The 9,572-nt window shown below is 36.5% G+C and overlaps 1 long non-coding RNA gene across 2 annotated transcripts; it reads right to left on the bottom strand.

Moving 5' to 3' along the window:
* Window positions 1-1,619: 1,619 nt before the first annotated feature.
* On the bottom strand, window positions 1,620-8,858 carry LOC120310660. 2 transcript variants are annotated; one of them, XR_005557423.1, is made up of 3 exons: window positions 8,391-8,858; window positions 4,299-4,465; window positions 1,620-1,989 (listed from the first exon to the last, which is right to left on the bottom strand). It is a non-coding gene; the product is annotated as an uncharacterized LOC120310660 (long non-coding RNA). The 2 variants fall into 2 exon arrangements; XR_005557424.1 differs by lacking the exon at window positions 8,391-8,858 and adding an exon at window positions 6,820-6,919.
* Between the last annotated feature and the right edge of the window lie 714 nt (window positions 8,859-9,572).

Raw genomic sequence — 9,572 nt, forward strand, 5'->3', positions numbered from 1 at the left:
TTAATTGATCTCTGCTGTTCTCTTCATGTGATCTTATTATCCTTGTTTTTTTTTTAAAGAAAAAAGTTAAAATAACATTGAAGAAGCATTGAAGGGAAAAGTGTGTCAGGGACGTGAGGCATGGTGAAAGGATTCAGTTTCCCAAATGTTTCTCTCCATATTAAAACCATTCTTCTAGGTTGGATGCAGAGGGACCTCTATACTTGTAAAGGTTGCAAGGGTTTTCTGTCTTTCTTGAAAAAAACAAACTTTCTCTGGTTTAGGAAAAGATAGAACAACAGAGGGAAATGGAAGATTTTGGATTCTTGGCAGACACACAGAGTCCTTTCCAAGGATGGGATAGGCAGATGTTGTTTGATGGTGTTAAAGGTATCATCGCTATTCCAAGTAAAGCTGCCTTTTGCAATTGACTGATGGTAGTTTGGTCAATGCCGATGATGTTCAAATGGTGATCCAGATATTTGGGAATTGCACCCAAGGCGCCTATGACTGTTGGTACTATCCTTTTTCTTTTGCTACTGTTTGCCGCTCATTATATTGTGTGATTTTCTCCACTTATTTAAAATAAAATCTCGACTAATATTTTGTAATTTGATTGTGAGAACTTGAAGTGTTTTATTTTGTATTGTAATTTAATTTAAATATTACATATTTTGATATTTGAGTTGTTGCAGAAAAGTAAATTGATGCTGTTCCTTTTCATCCAAGTTAATAAAGACTTTTCAATCTTAGAAGTGTTTTTAGGCCAGACAATATCTGTATGAAGTATCTATCCCATCATTTTTTGTTCCTTCTATCTTCTCTGAATAAGCAACACAGTCTGAGTTAAATTTTGCATTAATTTTTTCATGTAATGAAACAGTCCATTGATATTCTTAAGCAATAAAACAAGTATCTTTGGACCCACAAAGATACTTGTTTTTATTGCTTAAGAATATCTTTGTTGTTGTTAATTGCGAAGTCGTGTCCGACCCATCGCGACCCCATGGACAACATTCCTCCAGGTCTTCCTGTCCTCTACCATCTTCTGGAGTCCATTTAAATTCACACCTACTGCTTCAGTGACTCCATCCAGCCATCTCATTCTTTGTCGTCCCCTTCTTCTATTGCCCTCAATCTTTCCCAGCATTAGGCCCTTCTCCAGTGAGTCTTTCCTTCTCATTAGGTGGCCAAAGTACTTGAGTTTCAACTTCAGGATCTGGCTTTCTAAAGAGCAGTCAGGGTTGATCTCCTCTAGGACTGACCGGTTTGATGGCCTTGCAGTCCAGGGGACTCGCAGGAGTCTTCTCCAGCACCATAGTTCAAAGGCCTCAATTCTTTTGCGCTCAGCCTTTCTTATGGTCCAACTTTCACAGCCATACATTGCAACTGGGAAAACCATGGCCTGGACTATACGTACTTTAAGAATATCTTATAGTTATACTTAAGTTTATTGCTTAAGTTCTTATACTTCACATGCAGACTCTTCACTCCCATAAGTGTGTATGTTCCCACATGTGTGAATGAGCACAGTTGCACATCTTGATATGACATAATATAGTTAGGCTTAACATATTGCCTAAAGCTGGACATAGTTGAAAATGCAATAAAGGTGGAAAACCAGTACATTTCAGAAGTCCTCAAAACTTTATCAGAGGAAACTGTCCATTTGATATTTGACATTTTTCATATAATAGCATAGGAAAAGCACAAGTACACTTTTAATTGCTCTGATTCATTTATTGAATGTTATAAAAAGTTCAGTCAAACTTGTCCTTCTCTTTTCAAAGAAAATCCCCTAAAAAGGGAACAAGGGAATATCCACAGAAGCAGCATGCATCTTGAATGCCTAGAACAGAATGTTCTGGGAAGAGCATACTTTGTTCATAATTGGAGTGAAGACATGCATAATTCGAAACCAGTTTGTTATGATGCGTACAGCAGATCTACAGGATAATTTGTCCCATGTTGCAGGCCACAGGAGAATAACCATGATTTATGTTCAAATAGCTGCAAAGACAAATGAAACGTCATCTTACAGGAATTGCTCTATGTAACACATAGGACTAATTTCTAGTTTTAACATATAAATTGATGGCTCTCTGTAATCCAGAATTTTATTTGTAAGTGTAGACACTAGTTTTTTAAAAAGGCAAAAATAAACTAAAATGATAGGAACTGGGAAGTTAGACAGAATGATAAGAAGCATTCTCAGCAATTGGTGTTTGGTGTAAGCCACACCTAGGCTAGTCCAGCCTGGCCCATGACAGGAGTTTAGAAAAAGCTGATCTCCAAATTGTAATCAGGCCCATTCAGTGATGGGATTCAAATATGTGAACAACCGGTTCTCTATGTGGATGCTGATTCTGGAAGTCCATTCTGGGCCTAGGCAACAAAACATTAGCTACCGGTTCTGCTGAAGTGGTACGAACCGGCTGAATCCCACCACTGGGCCCACTGGCTCCCTAAATTGCCTGTCCATGCTATTTGGAGAAGTTGCTGTATTAAAAAAAATATTTAAAAAAGTTTAAACAGGTGCCAGAAAATATGGGATATTTAATTTCATCAGTATATTAACAAATACAGGTATACATAACATAACATAACATAACATAACATAACATAACACAACACAACACAACACAACACAACAACATAGCAACATCAGCCGTGGTGGCGCAGTGGTTAGAATGCAGTACTGAAGGCTACTTCTGCGGACTGCCGACTGCCAGCTGTTTGGCAGTTCGATCCTCACCAGCTAAAGTTGACTCAGCCTTCCATCCTTCTGAGGTCGGTAAAATGAGGACCCAGATTGTTGAGGGCAATATGCTGGCTCTGTAAACGCCTTAGAGAAGGCTGCAAAGCCTTATAAAGCAGTATATAAGTCTAAGTGCTATTGCTATTGCTGTAACAGAACATAATCTGGAGTAATTTAATTTAATTATGACTTTCAGCATAAGTCATCCTGGAAGTTATCCCTTGTAAATTTTTTTAGCCTTGTTCATACTCCACACATCCCAGCAAGTGAAATAAATATGCAGGTAAGGCAGATCTATGAATTGCCCCAGAGAATTGAAGAGCAGGGAATCACGTTTTTAAAATGAGTGCTTGGCCTTGCTAATCTTTGCTAGATGGGGGTGTGCATGTGTTTTGCTTCCTGTCCTATTCTCCCTCCTTTGAGAAGGAGGAAAAATGTTCTGAACTGTTTTATTTACAGTGATTACATTTTCAGGTGTCAAAATGAAATTGCAGAAGAGCGTGGATTGAAGTAGGATGGTAAGGAGAGCCACATATGTTATCTGGAGAGTAGATGGTGGAATTTCATCTCCAAGCTGTGTTTCCTTCACTTTTCAGCACCCAGCATAGGTGAGAGACAGAAATGGATTGTGATGATGATGATGATGATGATGATGATGATGATGATGATGATCCTGTTTCTACCCCATTAAAAATCCCCGTATTCATTTAGGGAAATATAACTTGTGTCTCAGTCAAAGCCAGAAATGGAAGAAAAGAAAAAAAAAGCTTAGTAAACTGAAAGACACCAAATAAAACAGAGAGAGAGAGAAAAGAAGAAAAACCCTGGCACTTAGCTTGACTTTCTGAGTGTTTGCTTTCCTTAGCTTTTTTTTTTTTTGGTTAATGACAGTAAAGCAATTCTATTGAACGTGTAATGGAAAACTGGTGGCTATAATGTAATGCTTAAGCTCACCTAGAGCAATGGTTTTATTCTGCAGCTTCCTTGCATGGCAAAGGTCAGCGAGCAAGCAAGCGAGACTTTTGCTGCTTGAATTCACACTCGTTCTTGTTGCTGAGCTACCATTTAAGCCAAGGAGGTTTCTTTCTTTCTTTCTTTCTTTCTTTCTTTCTTTCTTTCTTTCTTTCTTTCTTTCTTTCTTTCTTTCTTTCTTTCTTTCTTTCTTAAAAGGTTCCTGGCTTCCAAGATTATTGACCGAGGAAATAAAACAGGAAAGGCAACCCAACAACTCGGGTGTGAGATTAGAAGTGGGAAATGAAAGAAGGAAAAGAAGAGAAAGCCTCCGATGCTGCACTGTTATTGTTTTCTTTGGAAGTCGGTTCACGTTTGTCAAGGCTGTCTGGACAGAGTCCAGGGCTTAAGCAAAAAAGGGAGTTTCTTTTACTGAATCCCATCCAGAGATATCATAACATTGAAAGGCTACTATTACCTAAAGAGTTTCAGATGAAAGCATCCAAGCATGAGGTCTGAAATGTGAGGAGTGCCAATTGTCCTTTGACAACAACCGGAGAGATGTCAGAAACCCATTTTCAAGGCAGAGTGGTTGTTTACATAATCTTACCTGATCCCTTTCTTGGCCACATCTCCTATTTCCAGGCTTATCCACTGATCTAAAGAGTAGGTGCACAATCAGACACCCTGGGGCTGTAAACAGCTTCCTTGGGACTTGGGAATGGCCACCAAAGACCTCTGGAAGTTGTAACCAAATTGTGACTTTTTTTTCCTAACCTGGCAGAAAAGAAAAAAGAAATGAATGCATACATGACCAACCTCACTGGAAAGTCGCACTCTATTTAATTTGGAATGGTGTTTAACAATGCACATGTGGGGCTTGTGTTTGATAAATAATTGTAAATAAAAAAACCTACATACTTTTCGTTAAATATAATTTAATTGAATAAGTGGAAGTGAAAGAGAGAAAATGTGATTTCTTTCTAATAAAGGAGAATATTTGCAGCTCATGGTTGAAATGAGGGGTCCCTGGTGTTGTCTGAGCTAAGTTGTTCTCTTGCAGGTGTTTCATTACCCAAACATGGTAACATCATCGATGATTTCTTTCTTTTTCTTGTTTTGCAAAACACAGCCTCATTTCAAGAGAGTTTGAATTTATTTGGAATCAGAGAAAACCTTTCATGAGTTGCATACTCCTTCTATATTAGAAGAACTTTTTTAAAAATAAACCAGACACATCCAGCATATATGTAACAAGGAAGGACAATAATTTAGGATTTTGTTGAGGGAAAACAAAAGACATCTGATGGATCTGACTGTTTTAAAATTTATCATTCCAAATAATAATGAGTAATTTTGTATAAGTTTATCAATGTTTGACTTCTTTGAAACAAGTCAGATTTGTTCTACAAATTATGCTAATTCCCATTTTTCCCCTAGAATAAGAAAAAACTTTTTGTTCAGTAAATACAAAATCATGAAATAAAGAAAATGACATGAAAGTCAGATTAAGGCACAACCTTTTTTACAAAATCACATCCATAATATCTTTTGCCAGCTTTTGCTTAAGAGCTCATGAAACAGCACAACTGCTTGTATATCTTTGGATCAATAATAATACAACTAGAAGGAAAAGGAACAGGTGAAGTTATGTATTTGTTACTTTATTTATACTTTATTTATAATTTTAGTTTATTTGTTACTTCATTTTATTCATTTTACTTCCAAGAACTCCTGTGATCATATAGTGTTTTCTTCTCCAAATCTATCTCCAAAATAAGAACCTTGCTCAAAATGAGCATCAGCAAGAATATTAGATTCCATTATATCAGTAATGGGCACACCATTGGGACTGAAGGACCTGGATGGAGAAAATATATCTGGGTAGTGATAAGAGTCACCACCAATTTAATGGCACCTAATCAGTCAAGCTTCTATGGTTGAGAAAAGAAATGAACTTTAAGCATTCTATTGCATTTACTCTATAATAGTGCATATCAATAGCTAATAGCTAAAGAGCTGTGGTAGCACAGTGGTTAGAATGCAGTACTGCAGACTAACTCACTACTTACTCCAGGAGTTCGATTCTGAGCAGCTCAAGGTTGACTCAGCCTTCCATCCTTCCGAGGTCGGTAAAATGAGGACCCAGATTGTTGGGGGCAATAGGCTGACTCTATAAACCACTTAGAGAGGGCCGTAAAGCACCATGAAGCAGTATATAGTCTAAGTGCTATTGCTATAAATAATAAAGAAAATGAATTGGAGAAAGAGAGGTAAAGTAGCAACAGCTGTAGAGAGTTATGTAGGGTCATAACTCTGGAACACTGTTGTTACATTCAGTCATCTCCTCACTAAAAGATATAAATATATTTAGGCTGCTTTTTCATCATAGTTTCAGTGAGTGCAAGAAGACAAGTGTTAATAGCAACTTTTGAATGCTGAGTTGCAATGCATCTGTGGACTACTGAAATGACTTTGTTTTATAATTTAAAGACCATAACAAAAGTGAATTTCAGAGAGATATAGCTGCTGTGGGCTTTCCTAATCTACCAAGGCAGAAATATATTTCCTACAAACATTCATATTCTAAGTCTGAATGTGACAGATGGCTCAAATTGTATGTTTCTCCTTAATCTCAAACATGTTTACTTAAAAGCAACTTTCACTGATTTTATGGATATATTTTAGATTTGAATTTTGAATTAGAGGAAGTATTTTGATTATGTGCCACCAAGTGACCATATAGATAGAGTTTATCCAGGTTCGTCTGTCCCCAGCGTGGTCCTTCAGTCTCCTACGTTTGCACCCATTGCTGCTATAATTGAGTCCATCCATTTTTCAGGAAGTGTTTACGTTTGATTTTTTTTTAAAAAAAGAGGCCATAAGTGACAATCACTTTTTGCACGTTAAAGAGAAATTTAATTAAGAAAACACATAGATTCGCTAAAGCCTTGGGCATAATGCCCAGAGGGCCTCCCAAACTCGCTGAATGGTGACTGTTCTTCTCAAAGAAAGGAGAATAATTAAATACATGAAGAGAAATCCTCTTGACTGCATTTTGTAAACTGCTTCTGCTTTCAAAGGAAATCAAAATTAGTTTTTGTCTTAGCCTCTTCTATTCCTTTGCTTACATTTTGGAGTGCCGCCTTGGCCTGCGTCTCAAAGGCCGAGGGCAACCCTCAGCCTGAAAAGAAGGGGAACTCCTGCTCTGTGTTTCCTCTTAAAGCCCCTCAAGGGATTTTGAATGGACTGTCAGTTGTCTGCAGCTTTATTTTAGGAAAAAGAAAAGCTCTGTTGTTGAAATAGGACCAGATTGAGAAGAATAATGTTCAAGAATCATCTGAAAAAACTGTTAAAGAAATTTGATAAGGAAAGCATAAATAATATTAGATGCCATATATTTTATTAGAAGAGAAACTGTGAGTTCAGGTCCCATGTTAGACTCAAGGCCAGCTGGGTGATCTTAGGTCAGTCCCTCTCTTTCAGTTCCAGGAAGTAGAGAATGGCAAATCAGTTTCAAAAATCTTGCCAACAAAACTGCAGGTGCTGGCCCAGGCATCTGACTAGAAATGAACCTTTAAAAGAAAGAAACAAGGCAGCAATCCTCTAACGCCCAGGGCATCCCATTTATTTATTTTCCTCTGTCCTCATTTTTCCCCATCAGAATGCTGATCAATATGTGAAGTTTGATTCCACCCTTGCTGGCCATGTTCTTGGGGAATTCTAGGATTTGAAGGCCACACATCTACTGTAGATGGTTCCCAGATTGGAGAATTTAGATTTATAGTCATTAAAATAGCACTCTAAATATTGTAAAGATGCAAACAACTCATTTTAATTTTTTTACAATATTTTTTTTAAATTAAAGTTTACAGTTACAGAGATAAAAACTAATACAAATTAAGAAAACTATAAGAGTAAAAAGAAAAAAAGTATTGAGAAAAAATGAAAACTTAAAAAAATATAGTTAAAAAAACTACATAAAAAATGAGTTCCCTCTTCATCACAAGTACAGTTTCAGTAGTTGAATAATCTCTTCTTCTGATATCTTTTCTCTTATCTATAAACATATCCTTGAGATTTATTTATTTATTTATTTATTTATGAGACTTATATACTGCTGTAAGTGCAAGCACTCTCTAAGCGGTGTACACCAGTAAGCAATGTGTGTGTGTGTATATATATATATATATATATATATATATATATATATATATATATACACACACATTGCCCCCAACAATCTGGGTCCTCATTTTACCTACCCCGGAAGGATGGAAGGCTGAGTCAACCTTGAGCCGGTGAGATTTGAACCGCTGACCTGCTGAACATAGTCAGCTAAAGTGGCCTGCAGTACTGCACTCTAACTGCTGCGCCACCTCGGCTCATGAGATGAGGCAAAGCAAGGCGAGACGAGACGAGACAAGATAAGATAAGATACGATACCCTTTATTGTCAGTGTGCACACTGGCACACATTAAAAATTAAATTCTGTTGCCTGCTCTCAAAAGTGTACACATACATAACACACATATAAATACACTATATACAATATAGTTATATACCTACACCCTTGCTTATAAATACATATCTTAAACCATCTGTCCATCTTAAGCCCTCATCATTTGGCCCTGATCCAGAAATAACAACATGTACTGTATATTTTGCCTTTAATCAAATAAACCAACGTTATATACCTTACCTTTGCTTTCAACATTCTTCATCTTTAATCCCTTTAAACAATGTCCCAGAACTCGATTTCCTTTCATTTTTTTCTTTGTCTCTTCTCAGAAACTCTTTCCAAACTTTAACATTTTTCTTTTGTAAATCCAAAATAAGACAATTATCCAAGTCACTCCTATATCATTCTTATAATGTGTCATTTTGAAGTCCACATTCAAATCAACTTCAGTCAGTTGTTCAGTCCAGTGAAAATTGTTCTTCATTTTGGCCATTTTTAAATCCAGTTTTTTTAATAAGTATTTTATTAAGTTTTATAAAGGTATGGGGAAAAAAGGGTCGGTATAGGTAATGGGGTTCAGGGTGGTGTTCAGGGAAGGGATTGGGATGGGGGTAGGCACAACAATGGGGTTGCCCCCAATGACATTCCAAGCTTTAGCGAACAAACTATCATCCGGTTCAAGTATTCAGTGGGAATAGTTAATATAATCATAAGTAGCTGTAGTCAACAAAAATAGCAATAATTATAAAACATATCAATTAATCAATAAGCATTAATCATCTTACTAAATTTAAGAATCAATTTTCATTAACTCGTTTTGCTAAACATTGATAAAAAATTTCCCATGTTTTAAAATAAACTGTCTTTAATCTCTAAGGTTAGTTTATCTATTTCTGCACATTCTAGAATTTTCCTAATTATGATCTCATCTGATGGTACATTTTCATTTTTCCAATATTGGGCAAATGCTAGTGTCACAGCTGTCAATATATGTAATATTAAATACTCATTCTCTTTGCCATAATTAGATCCTAGTATCCTAACAAAAACAATTCTGGCTTAAATTCTATTTGTACTTTAGTCATCTTTTCCAGCCATATATGAATCTTGGACCAAAATTTCATTGCACTAGGACATACCCACCAGATATGGTAGTAAGTACTTGACTTTTGTTTACATTTCCAACAGTTATTCGAAACACCTTTAAACATTTTCGCTAACCTTACTGGTGTCATGTGCTATAAAACATTTTATACAGGTTTTCCTTATATGAGGCTGCTTTAGTCAGTTTAATATTTCTATCCCAAAGCTTTTGCCAAGCTTCTAGATCAGTGGTTCTCAACCTTCCTAATGCCGCGACCCTTTAATACAGTTTCTCATGTTGTGGTGACCCCCAACCATAAAATTATTTTCGTTGCTACT

This window comes from Crotalus tigris, unplaced genomic scaffold (assembly GCF_016545835.1).
Source record: "Crotalus tigris isolate CLP2741 ecotype Arizona unplaced genomic scaffold, ASM1654583v1 scf7180000018260.1040479, whole genome shotgun sequence".
NCBI classification, from domain to species: domain Eukaryota; kingdom Metazoa; phylum Chordata; class Lepidosauria; order Squamata; family Viperidae; genus Crotalus; species Crotalus tigris.